Raw genomic sequence first — 8661 nt, 5'->3', positions numbered from 1 at the left:
TGACATCTGCCTTGTATGTAACAGATTAGCGGTTTAGCAGTTTTAATTTAGTTTGAGTGAAGGAATTAATTTTATAGCAAAATCCGAAATCGTGAAGAACTAAGCTTATTCTCGGATTCCTGAATCTTTAGATTTGCTCTTTCTTTTACTGCAAAGTACAATGTTGAGCAGCACTAATGAGTTGTTTCTATTTTTGGCAGGCTTTACCTTTGCGGTTGAAGCCCTTTCTGTCTGTGCAAAAGAAATCTTCTTACTGTGCAGAGTGACTTCTCTGAGTAGAGTCGCCTTACTTGTTGCGACTGTGCCGATGTTCGAAGCTGGAGTGCAAAGTTGTTGCTTGAATGGTGCTTGCTGGAGCGTGCGGGAGTGCAAAGTTATACCATTTAAAAGGGCTGAAGAGTGCTCAGTGCAGCGGGTGGGCGACACTCTGGCCACCTTGAAAACCGAGATTACATCCACTACCAGGGGCAGCCCAAGTTCTGCCGCAAGTGTGGTGAGCATGGGCACCTGGTTGAGGCTTGTACCAAGGTGTTATGTGGGAAGAGCAGAGAAATTGGGCAAACTTTTGGAGAGTGTCCAAATGGCAGGAAATGTAATCTCTGTGGAGAATTAAATCACCTCTTCAGAGATTGCCCTAAATCTTTTGCCAACAAATTAAAGACGGTAAAGCCACAGTCAAGCCAACAAAGAGAAGGACCAAAGGTGGCAGTTGGTGAACAAAGTGAAGAGGTTGACCCAATAAATTCAAACTTCCCGCCAAAAGCTTGGATTGGAAGTGAGGAGCAAAAAGGGGAGGGGCCTGTAGAGGCCTCACCACTCAGTGTTGAAGTCTGTGAGAATTCACAGGCAGAGGGTGGAGCTACGCTAAATGAGGAGGAAGAGCAGACAGGTGAGTCTAGTGAAGATACTCACCTCCCCGAAGGTCAACAGCCGAAGAGGACGGCATCTGAGCCTCTGATTCCCCAGTGGTATCAGAGAAGAGGGGAAGGGTTAGGTCCCTTTCAGACAGTTCTTCAGTGGAAGAACCTAGAGTCTTCCCCTCCGACTCACCAAATGAGGTCTCCTTTTTAACTTCAGCTCTGCACTCGACCCCCAGGGACTCAAAGTTAAATGCAACATTGCGTCAGAGGCCAACACCGAGAGTCCGAAAAGGAAATATAGATCAACCTACTCACTTTTCACCTAAAGAAATGAAGGAAGAGCTAGTTTCCCAAGAAATAACCTGTGTGTAATTTGTTTTGATAACTTAGAAAAACGAAAATGACATACCTACTTTCCTTTATGCTTTTAATGGTTCTCACCTTCTCAACACTAAATGTGAGAAGTGTGAAATCAAAGACAAGAGCCCAGAGTATTTTATCCATCTTAGACTCCATAAAATCAGATGTGTTTTTAATACAAGAATGTGGACTACCTTTTTTAAAAAACCATAGACAATGGGAGGAAATGTGGCCCCATTTATCGATATGGAGTGGCTCAAATCAAAATAAAAATGATGGTGTGGCCATTCTAATTAAAAATCCGCATGTTCTGGTGAAAGGTAGCACAGTGGTGAGAGACGGACGGGCACTTTTAGCACACTTGAATTTTATGGGGCAAGACTTTAACCTCTTAAATATTTATGGTTTCAATGGAAAAAATGAAAGGTATGACCTTTTAGAAGATATACAGCTTTACATGCTAGGGCAAGTACCTTTAGTTGTAGGAGGGGATTTTAACTGTATCTTGAGCAGGAAAGATAGAAAAAGAGCAGGGGTAGATTTTAAAGTGGATAAGACTTCGATTTTACTTCAGGGCATATGCAGGGATTTTAAGCTTACTGACTGTTTTAAAACCATGCATCCCAGAGAGGAGGGCTTCACCTGGTTTAGTCATGATGGCACCAGAGCCTCTCACATTGATTATTTCTTTACTAGAGATTGCCCACCCACTGATGTTAGATTAACCCCTGTTTTCTTTTCAGACCACCTTATGCTCTCCTGCACCCTTTCACCCCCTTCTGGTGTGACGGTAGGAAGTGGTCTGTGGAAACTCAACTGTTCCCTGTTGGAGGATGAAATCATAGTCAGTCAGTACAGGGAATGTTATAAAGAGTGGCAGACCCTTCAAGACCTCTACGAAACACATGCACAATGGTGGGAAATGGTGAAGGAAACGACCCAGACTTTTTTTAAACAGCAAGGTAAACGTAAAAAAAGGAAAGAGAATAGATGTATGATGGGACTACATAAACGCTTACAGCGCTACTTTAAACTAAATCAGTGTGGCATAGACTTTAAAGAAGAAATCAAAGATGTCAAAAAGGAAATGTCAGTTTTAGCAGAAATAAAGAGTAAAGGAATTTTTGTAAGAAGCAGGGAGCAGGAAATTGAGGAAGGTGAAAAAGAAAGAAAGTTATAAATAAAAAGGAGTGTATTCAAAATCTAAAAAGAGAAGATGGGTTTTTAACAAAATCCACACAAGAGATGATTGAAACTGTACATACCTTTTATAGTAACATGTACAAAGAGAAACCAGTGCACTTGGAAACATCGGCAGAAATCTTAAAATTCGTTGACAAAACCGTAAAAGAGAATGCACACTTGACACAGAATTTTACTGCTTTAGAGTTAAAAAAATGCCTAACAGGTTTTAAGAGAAGTCAAGCTCCGGGTTTAGACGGGCTTCCTGCAGAATTCTATCTGACCTATTGGGACCTTTTATCATCAGACATTTTAGATGTTTTTAAAGATTTTGAAAAACTCGACCGACTGCCTGACAGTTTTAGAGTGGGAATAGTGACTCTACTTTATAAAAAAAATGATAAGACTGACCTAAAGAATTGGAGGCCCATCACACTTTTAAACTTTGACTGTAAACTTTTTAGCAAGGTTTTAGCGACACGGATGTCCTCTGTTTTAGAGGAGGTAATTCACCCAGACCAAGCTTGTGCCATCTCAGGGAGACAACTCACCGACAGCCTCGTACTGATTCGAGACATCATTGATTACGCTAGAGACAGAAACACCCGGCTTGTCATCTTAAATTTAGACTTTGAAAAAGCATTTGATCGGGTCTCGCATCAATATCTCTTTCAGGTGTTGCAGCCATCGAAAAGGGCCCGATTGTTCCTACTTGGTGAGCTTTGCTTGGTTGAGACGCTTGCCCCCCCCCCCCCTGCTCCTCGGCTGACCAAGTAGAAACAATCTATTCGATGGCTGCCTTGTCTTGTAAGGCGACTCTACTCAGAGAAGTCACTCTGCAAAGTAGCAAGATTTCTTTTGCACAGACAGAAAGGGCTTCACCCGCAAAGGTAAAGCCTGCCAATAATAGAAACAACTCATTAGTGCTGCTCTCCACGGAAGTCTTTAGTAAAAGGCGAAAGACTTGTATGTTATGAAGAGAAACCAGAGTACGATTATCCGTCACTGCGGGAGCAGGGCATCAGGCTAGTTGGTATAGCCACCTTCCCCATGGTGAGCTTTGCTTGGTTGAGACGCTTGCCCCCCCCCCCCCCCCCCCTCCCCCCCCTTGCTCCTCGGCTGACCAAGTAGGAACAATCGGGCCCTATTCGATGGCTGCCTTGTCTTTTACTCTATGCAAAAGACAAGGCAGCAACAAAAACACCACGAGAATCCCGTATTGAGGCTTTGTTCTGACCGCTCATTCGGTGTCGCGTTTCTTTCAAGCAATTCTCCCGGTTAGCCGACACTCGGCTCGCTCCCATAGCCGTGTTAAAGTCTACTTCGCATTCACTCTCTTTTCTCAGCAGACTCTTGGGATTTTATCTATAAAATGAATTCCTTCACTCAAACTATGTCAAAACTGCTTTGTCGTTCATATTTACCATGTCTAGAAAGATTTAAACAAAAAAAACAACGTTGTACTTTGCAGTAAAAGAAAGAGCAAATCTAAAGTTTCAGGAATCCGAGAATAAGCTTACTTTCATGAGTGCTTCACGATTTCGGATTTTGCTATAAAATGAATTCCTTCACTCAAACTAAATTAAAACTGCTAAACCGCTAATCTGTTACATGTAAGGCAGATGTCAAATTCACCGAAATAGGATCTAAGGGTATTCGGCCAATCGAGCTGTAGCAGCTTCGGTAAAAGAGTATAAGTTGAAGAGTTTGTGAATAAAGGTGTGCGCACACATAGTGTGCTGTACGAAAATAGGCAGGGAGCAATGCCGGCTGGGGTATATGTTCTTGTATGTTGTCTGACTGTTTGATTTGAATGTGTTGTGTAAGTGTCCTGTTAAATGTTACATGTTTGGGCTTTGACACGCTTCACTGTGGTTGTTAACTGTGTGGTGTGTCCTGAAATGTTATATGTTTGGGCTGTGTGACATGCTTAATGCTTGTCAGTAGCTACCCACTTATTCATATATAGCAACTGACAACATAAGAAGTCCGGACATACTTTGATAGTAGTTGTAGAAGTATCCTTATTGATAATAGATCACTAATTCATAGTGATAGAACAGTAGATGAACAGGTGCTTGCACATGTCTCACGAAAATAAAATGGGTGTATCATTGCTGATGGCAGAGCAATACTGCCAAACTTATGAGTTCTTGTGGCAAACTTGATTCAGTGTCTTGACGTGTATACGCTGTTTCGCTGACTTGATTGTCACAAGAAACAAAGTGTGTTTGATAAGATCCGACCATTTTATTACGGGAGGATCAGTATGTATGGATTCTGATGTGACTGATAAACCCATTCGTATCTTAAGCATAATCTAATACATGAGACAACGCCCTGGCACACGATAAAAAAAAAAAGAGAGAGAGCGGTTTTGTGTCCCCACAGTCCATAATGTAGAAAAGAGAGAAAAAAGCCTTTCTGATTTGGTGTGTGTGCTCATAGTGCAGAGTGTAGAGAAAAGAAAGCCGTTTTGGTGTCACGGGTGTTGTGACTTACACACACACATTTCTAAATTGAGAAAGGAAATTATTTTAGAGGAAGCACTAGAGTTTAGATCCCACATTTGTTGATAGGCATTCATTTATTTCTTCACTTCTGATGAAGTTTCAACAATAAACAACAAACTTTGTATTATGAGAAAGAACCAGAATCATTCTTCAGGAATCCGAAAATAAGCTCTATTTTATGAGTTATGCACGAATTCGGATTCTCCTATAAAACGAATTCCTTAACTCAAACCAAGTTAAGACTGCTTTGTCCTTCATATTTATTCATGTCTAATCAAGTTTCAACGATAAACAACGTTGTACTTTGTAGAATGAGAAAGAACTTCTTCAGCAATAAGCATCTCTCGACATATGACGAAATACAGATTTTGCTATAAAATTAATTCCTTCTATCAGCCTGACTTAAAACTGTTTGTCCTCCTTATTTATCCACTTCAAATCAAGTTTCAACAATTAAAAAAATTTGTAGTTTGAGAAAGAACAACTTAATCTTCAGCAATCAGTATAACAAGAGGTGCAAATGCCAACCATACATACCTAAAAGGTGGAGCGGAAGTATTCAGCTGCAAGTAGGTGTGAATGTTCGACCATAATTTGTAAAAAGCGGGTAAGAAAAGGTTCGAATGCCCGACTATATATTAACAAAAGCGGGAGGAGATGTCTTCGGATGAGAGTGGGTGAGAATTTCCAACCATAATCTATAAAATAAGGTGAAAAAATATATGTGAATGCCTCATAGAACACTAAAAGCGGAAGTGTTCGGCTGCAAGAAGGTGTGAATGTCCGACTATATTTGGTGAAAAGCAGGTGAAGCAAGGTCTGAATGCCCAACCTTACATCATCAAAAGCGAGATCAGAGGTGTTTGGCTGCAAGAAGGCCATAGTTTGCCAAAAGCGGGTAAGGTGCGAATGACCGAGTAAATATCAACAAAAGTGGGGGCGGAGGTCTTCGGATGCAAGTGGGTGCGAATATCCCACCATACAAGTATGGTGGAGAGGAAGCTGTGAATGGCCGACCATAGTAAAAGGCGGGTGAGAGAAGGTGCGAATGTCAAACCATACATAATCAAAAGAAGGAGCGGAGGTGTTCTGCTGTAAGAAGGTGTGAATGTCCAACCATAGTTGGTAAAAAGCGGGTAAGAAAAGGTTAAAATACCCGACTGTACACAATCAATAGCGGGAGCGGAGTTGTTCGGCTACTAAAAGGTGTGAAAGTCCGACCATGGTTTGTAAAAAGCGGGTAAGAAAAGGTGCGAATGCCCGACAATGTAAGATCAAAAGAGGGAGTGGAGGTTTTCGGCTGCAAGAAGGTCTGAATGTCCAACCATAATTTGTAAAAACCGGGGAAGAAAAGGCTCGAAAGCCCGACTATACACCATCAAAAGTGGGAGCGGAGGTGTTCAGCTGCAAGACGGTCTGAATGTCCATCAATAATTGCTAGAAAACATGAAAGAAAATTTTCGAATATCAAACTGCACATGATCATAAGTGGGAGAGGAGGTGTTCAGCTGCAAGAAGGTGTGAATGTCTACCCATAATTACTGAAAAATGGGTAAGAAAAGGTGCGAATGCCTAACCATACATCATCAAAAGAGGGAGCGGAGGTGTTCCGCTGTAAGACGGTGTGAATGTCCAACCATAGATGGTAAAAAGCGGGTAAGAAAAGGTTAAATTACCCGACTGTACACAATCAAAAGAGGAAGCGGAGTTGTTCAGCTAAGAGAAGGTGTGAAAGTCCGACCTTGGTTTGTAAAAAGCGGGTAAGAAAAGGTTCGTATGCCCGAATATACACCATCAAAAGCGGAAGCGGAGGTGTTCGGCTGCAAGATATTGTGAACGTCCGACCAAAGTTTGTAAAAAGCAGTTAAGAAAAGGTTCGAATATCTAACCAAACATAATCAAAAGCGGGAGCAGAGCTGTTCAACTGGAAGTAGGTGTGAATGTCAGATCATAATTTGCAAAAAGCTGATGAGAAAGGGTGAGAATGCCCGACTATACACCATCAAATTGCGGTAGGGGATTATTCGGCTGTGAGTAGGTGTGAATCTCCAACCATAATTGCTGAAAAATGTGTTAGAAAAGGTAAAAATGCCGGTCCATACATAATCAAAATCGGGAGAGGTGGTGTTCAGCTGCAAGAAGGTCTAAATGTCCATCAATAATTGCTAGAAAACATGAAAGAAAATTTCCGAAAATCAAACCACACATGATCATAAGTGGGAGAGGAGGTGTTCAGCTGCAAGAAGGTGTGAATGTCCACCCATAATACCTGAAAAATGGGTAAAAAAAAGGTGCGAATGCCCAACCATACATCATCAAAAGCAGGGGTGCATGTGTTCGGCTACAAGAAGGTGTGAACGTCCAACCAAAGTTTGTAAAAAGCAGTTAAGAAAAGGTTCGAATATCCAACCATACATAATCAAAAGCGGGAGCAGAGCTGTTCGACTGCAAGTAGGTGTGAATGTCAGATCATAATTTGCAAAAAGCTGATGAGAAAGGGTGAGAATGCCCGACTATACACCATCAAATGCAGGAGCGGAGGTGTTCGGCTCTTAGTAGGTGTTAATGTCCGACCATAATTGCTGAAGAATGTGTTAGAAAAGGTAAGAATGCTGGACCATACATCATCAAAAGCGGGAGAGGTGGTGTTCGGCTGCAAAAAGGTGTGACTGTTCGACTAAAGTTTGTAAAAAGTGGGTAAGACAAGGTGCGAATGCCTGACAATGTATGATCAAAAGCGGGAGCGGAGGTGTTCAGCTGCAAGAAGGTCTACATGTCCATCAATAATTGCTAGAAAACATGAAAGAAACTTTTCGAAAATCAAACCGCACATGATCATAAGTGGGATAGGAGGTGTTCAGCTGCAAGGTGTGAATGTCCACCCATAATTCCTGAAAAATGGGCAAAAAAAAGGTGTGAATGCCCAACCATACATCATCAAAAGCAGGAGTGGAAGTGTTCGGCTACAAGAAGGTGTGAACGTCCAACCAAAATATGTAAAAAGAAGTTAAGAAAAGGTTCGAATATCCAACCAAACATAATCAAAAGCGGGAGCAGAGCTGTTCGACTGCAAGTAGGTGTGAATGTCAGATGATAATTTGCAAAAAGCTGATGAGAAAGGGTGAGAATGCCCGACTATACATCATCAAATGCGGGAGCGGAGTTGTTCGGCTGTGAGTAGGTGTGAATCTCCGACCATAATTGCTGAAAAATGTGTTAGAAAAGGTAAAAATGCCGGTCCATACATCATCAAAAGCGGGAGCAGAGCTGTTCGACTGCAAGTAGGTGTGAATGTCAGATCATAATTTGCAAAAAGCTGATGAGAAAGGTTGAGAATGCCCGACTATACACCATCAAATGCGGGAGCGGAGTTGTTCGGCTGTGAGTAGGTGTGAATCTCCGACCATAATTGCTGAAAAATGTGTTAGAAAAGGTAAAAATGCCGGTCCATACATCATCAAAAGCGAGAGAGGTTGTGTTCGGCTGCAAGTAGGTGTGAATGTCCAGCCATAATTACTCACAAACGGGTAAGAAAAGGTAGTATTGCCAGACCATATATGATCAAAACAGGGAGCGGAGGTGGTTCAGCTGCAAGAAGGTTTAAATGTCCGACTAAAGTTCAAATATATTAACAAAAGCGGGAGGAGAGGTCTTCGGATGAGAGTGGTTGAAAATTTCCGACCATAATGTATAAAATGCGGTGAAAAAAAGGTGTGATAGAACACTAAAAGGTGGAGCGGAAGTGT

The 8661-nt window shown here is 41.8% G+C and overlaps 1 non-coding gene across 1 annotated transcript; it reads right to left on the bottom strand.

The window, feature by feature from the left end:
• Window positions 1–3281: 3281 nt before the first annotated feature.
• LOC140279104 (U5 spliceosomal RNA) lies at window positions 3282–3395 on the bottom strand. The gene has a single exon (XR_011909301.1). It is a non-coding gene; the product is annotated as a U5 spliceosomal RNA (small nuclear RNA).
• Between the last annotated feature and the right edge of the window lie 5266 nt (window positions 3396–8661).

Source organism: Leuresthes tenuis, unplaced genomic scaffold (genome assembly GCF_036924035.1).
Source record: "Leuresthes tenuis unplaced genomic scaffold, fLeuTen1.0.hap1 SCAF_20, whole genome shotgun sequence".
NCBI lineage: Eukaryota > Metazoa > Chordata > Actinopteri > Atheriniformes > Atherinopsidae > Leuresthes > Leuresthes tenuis.
This window is presented reverse-complemented; position numbering and strand designations above follow the sequence as displayed.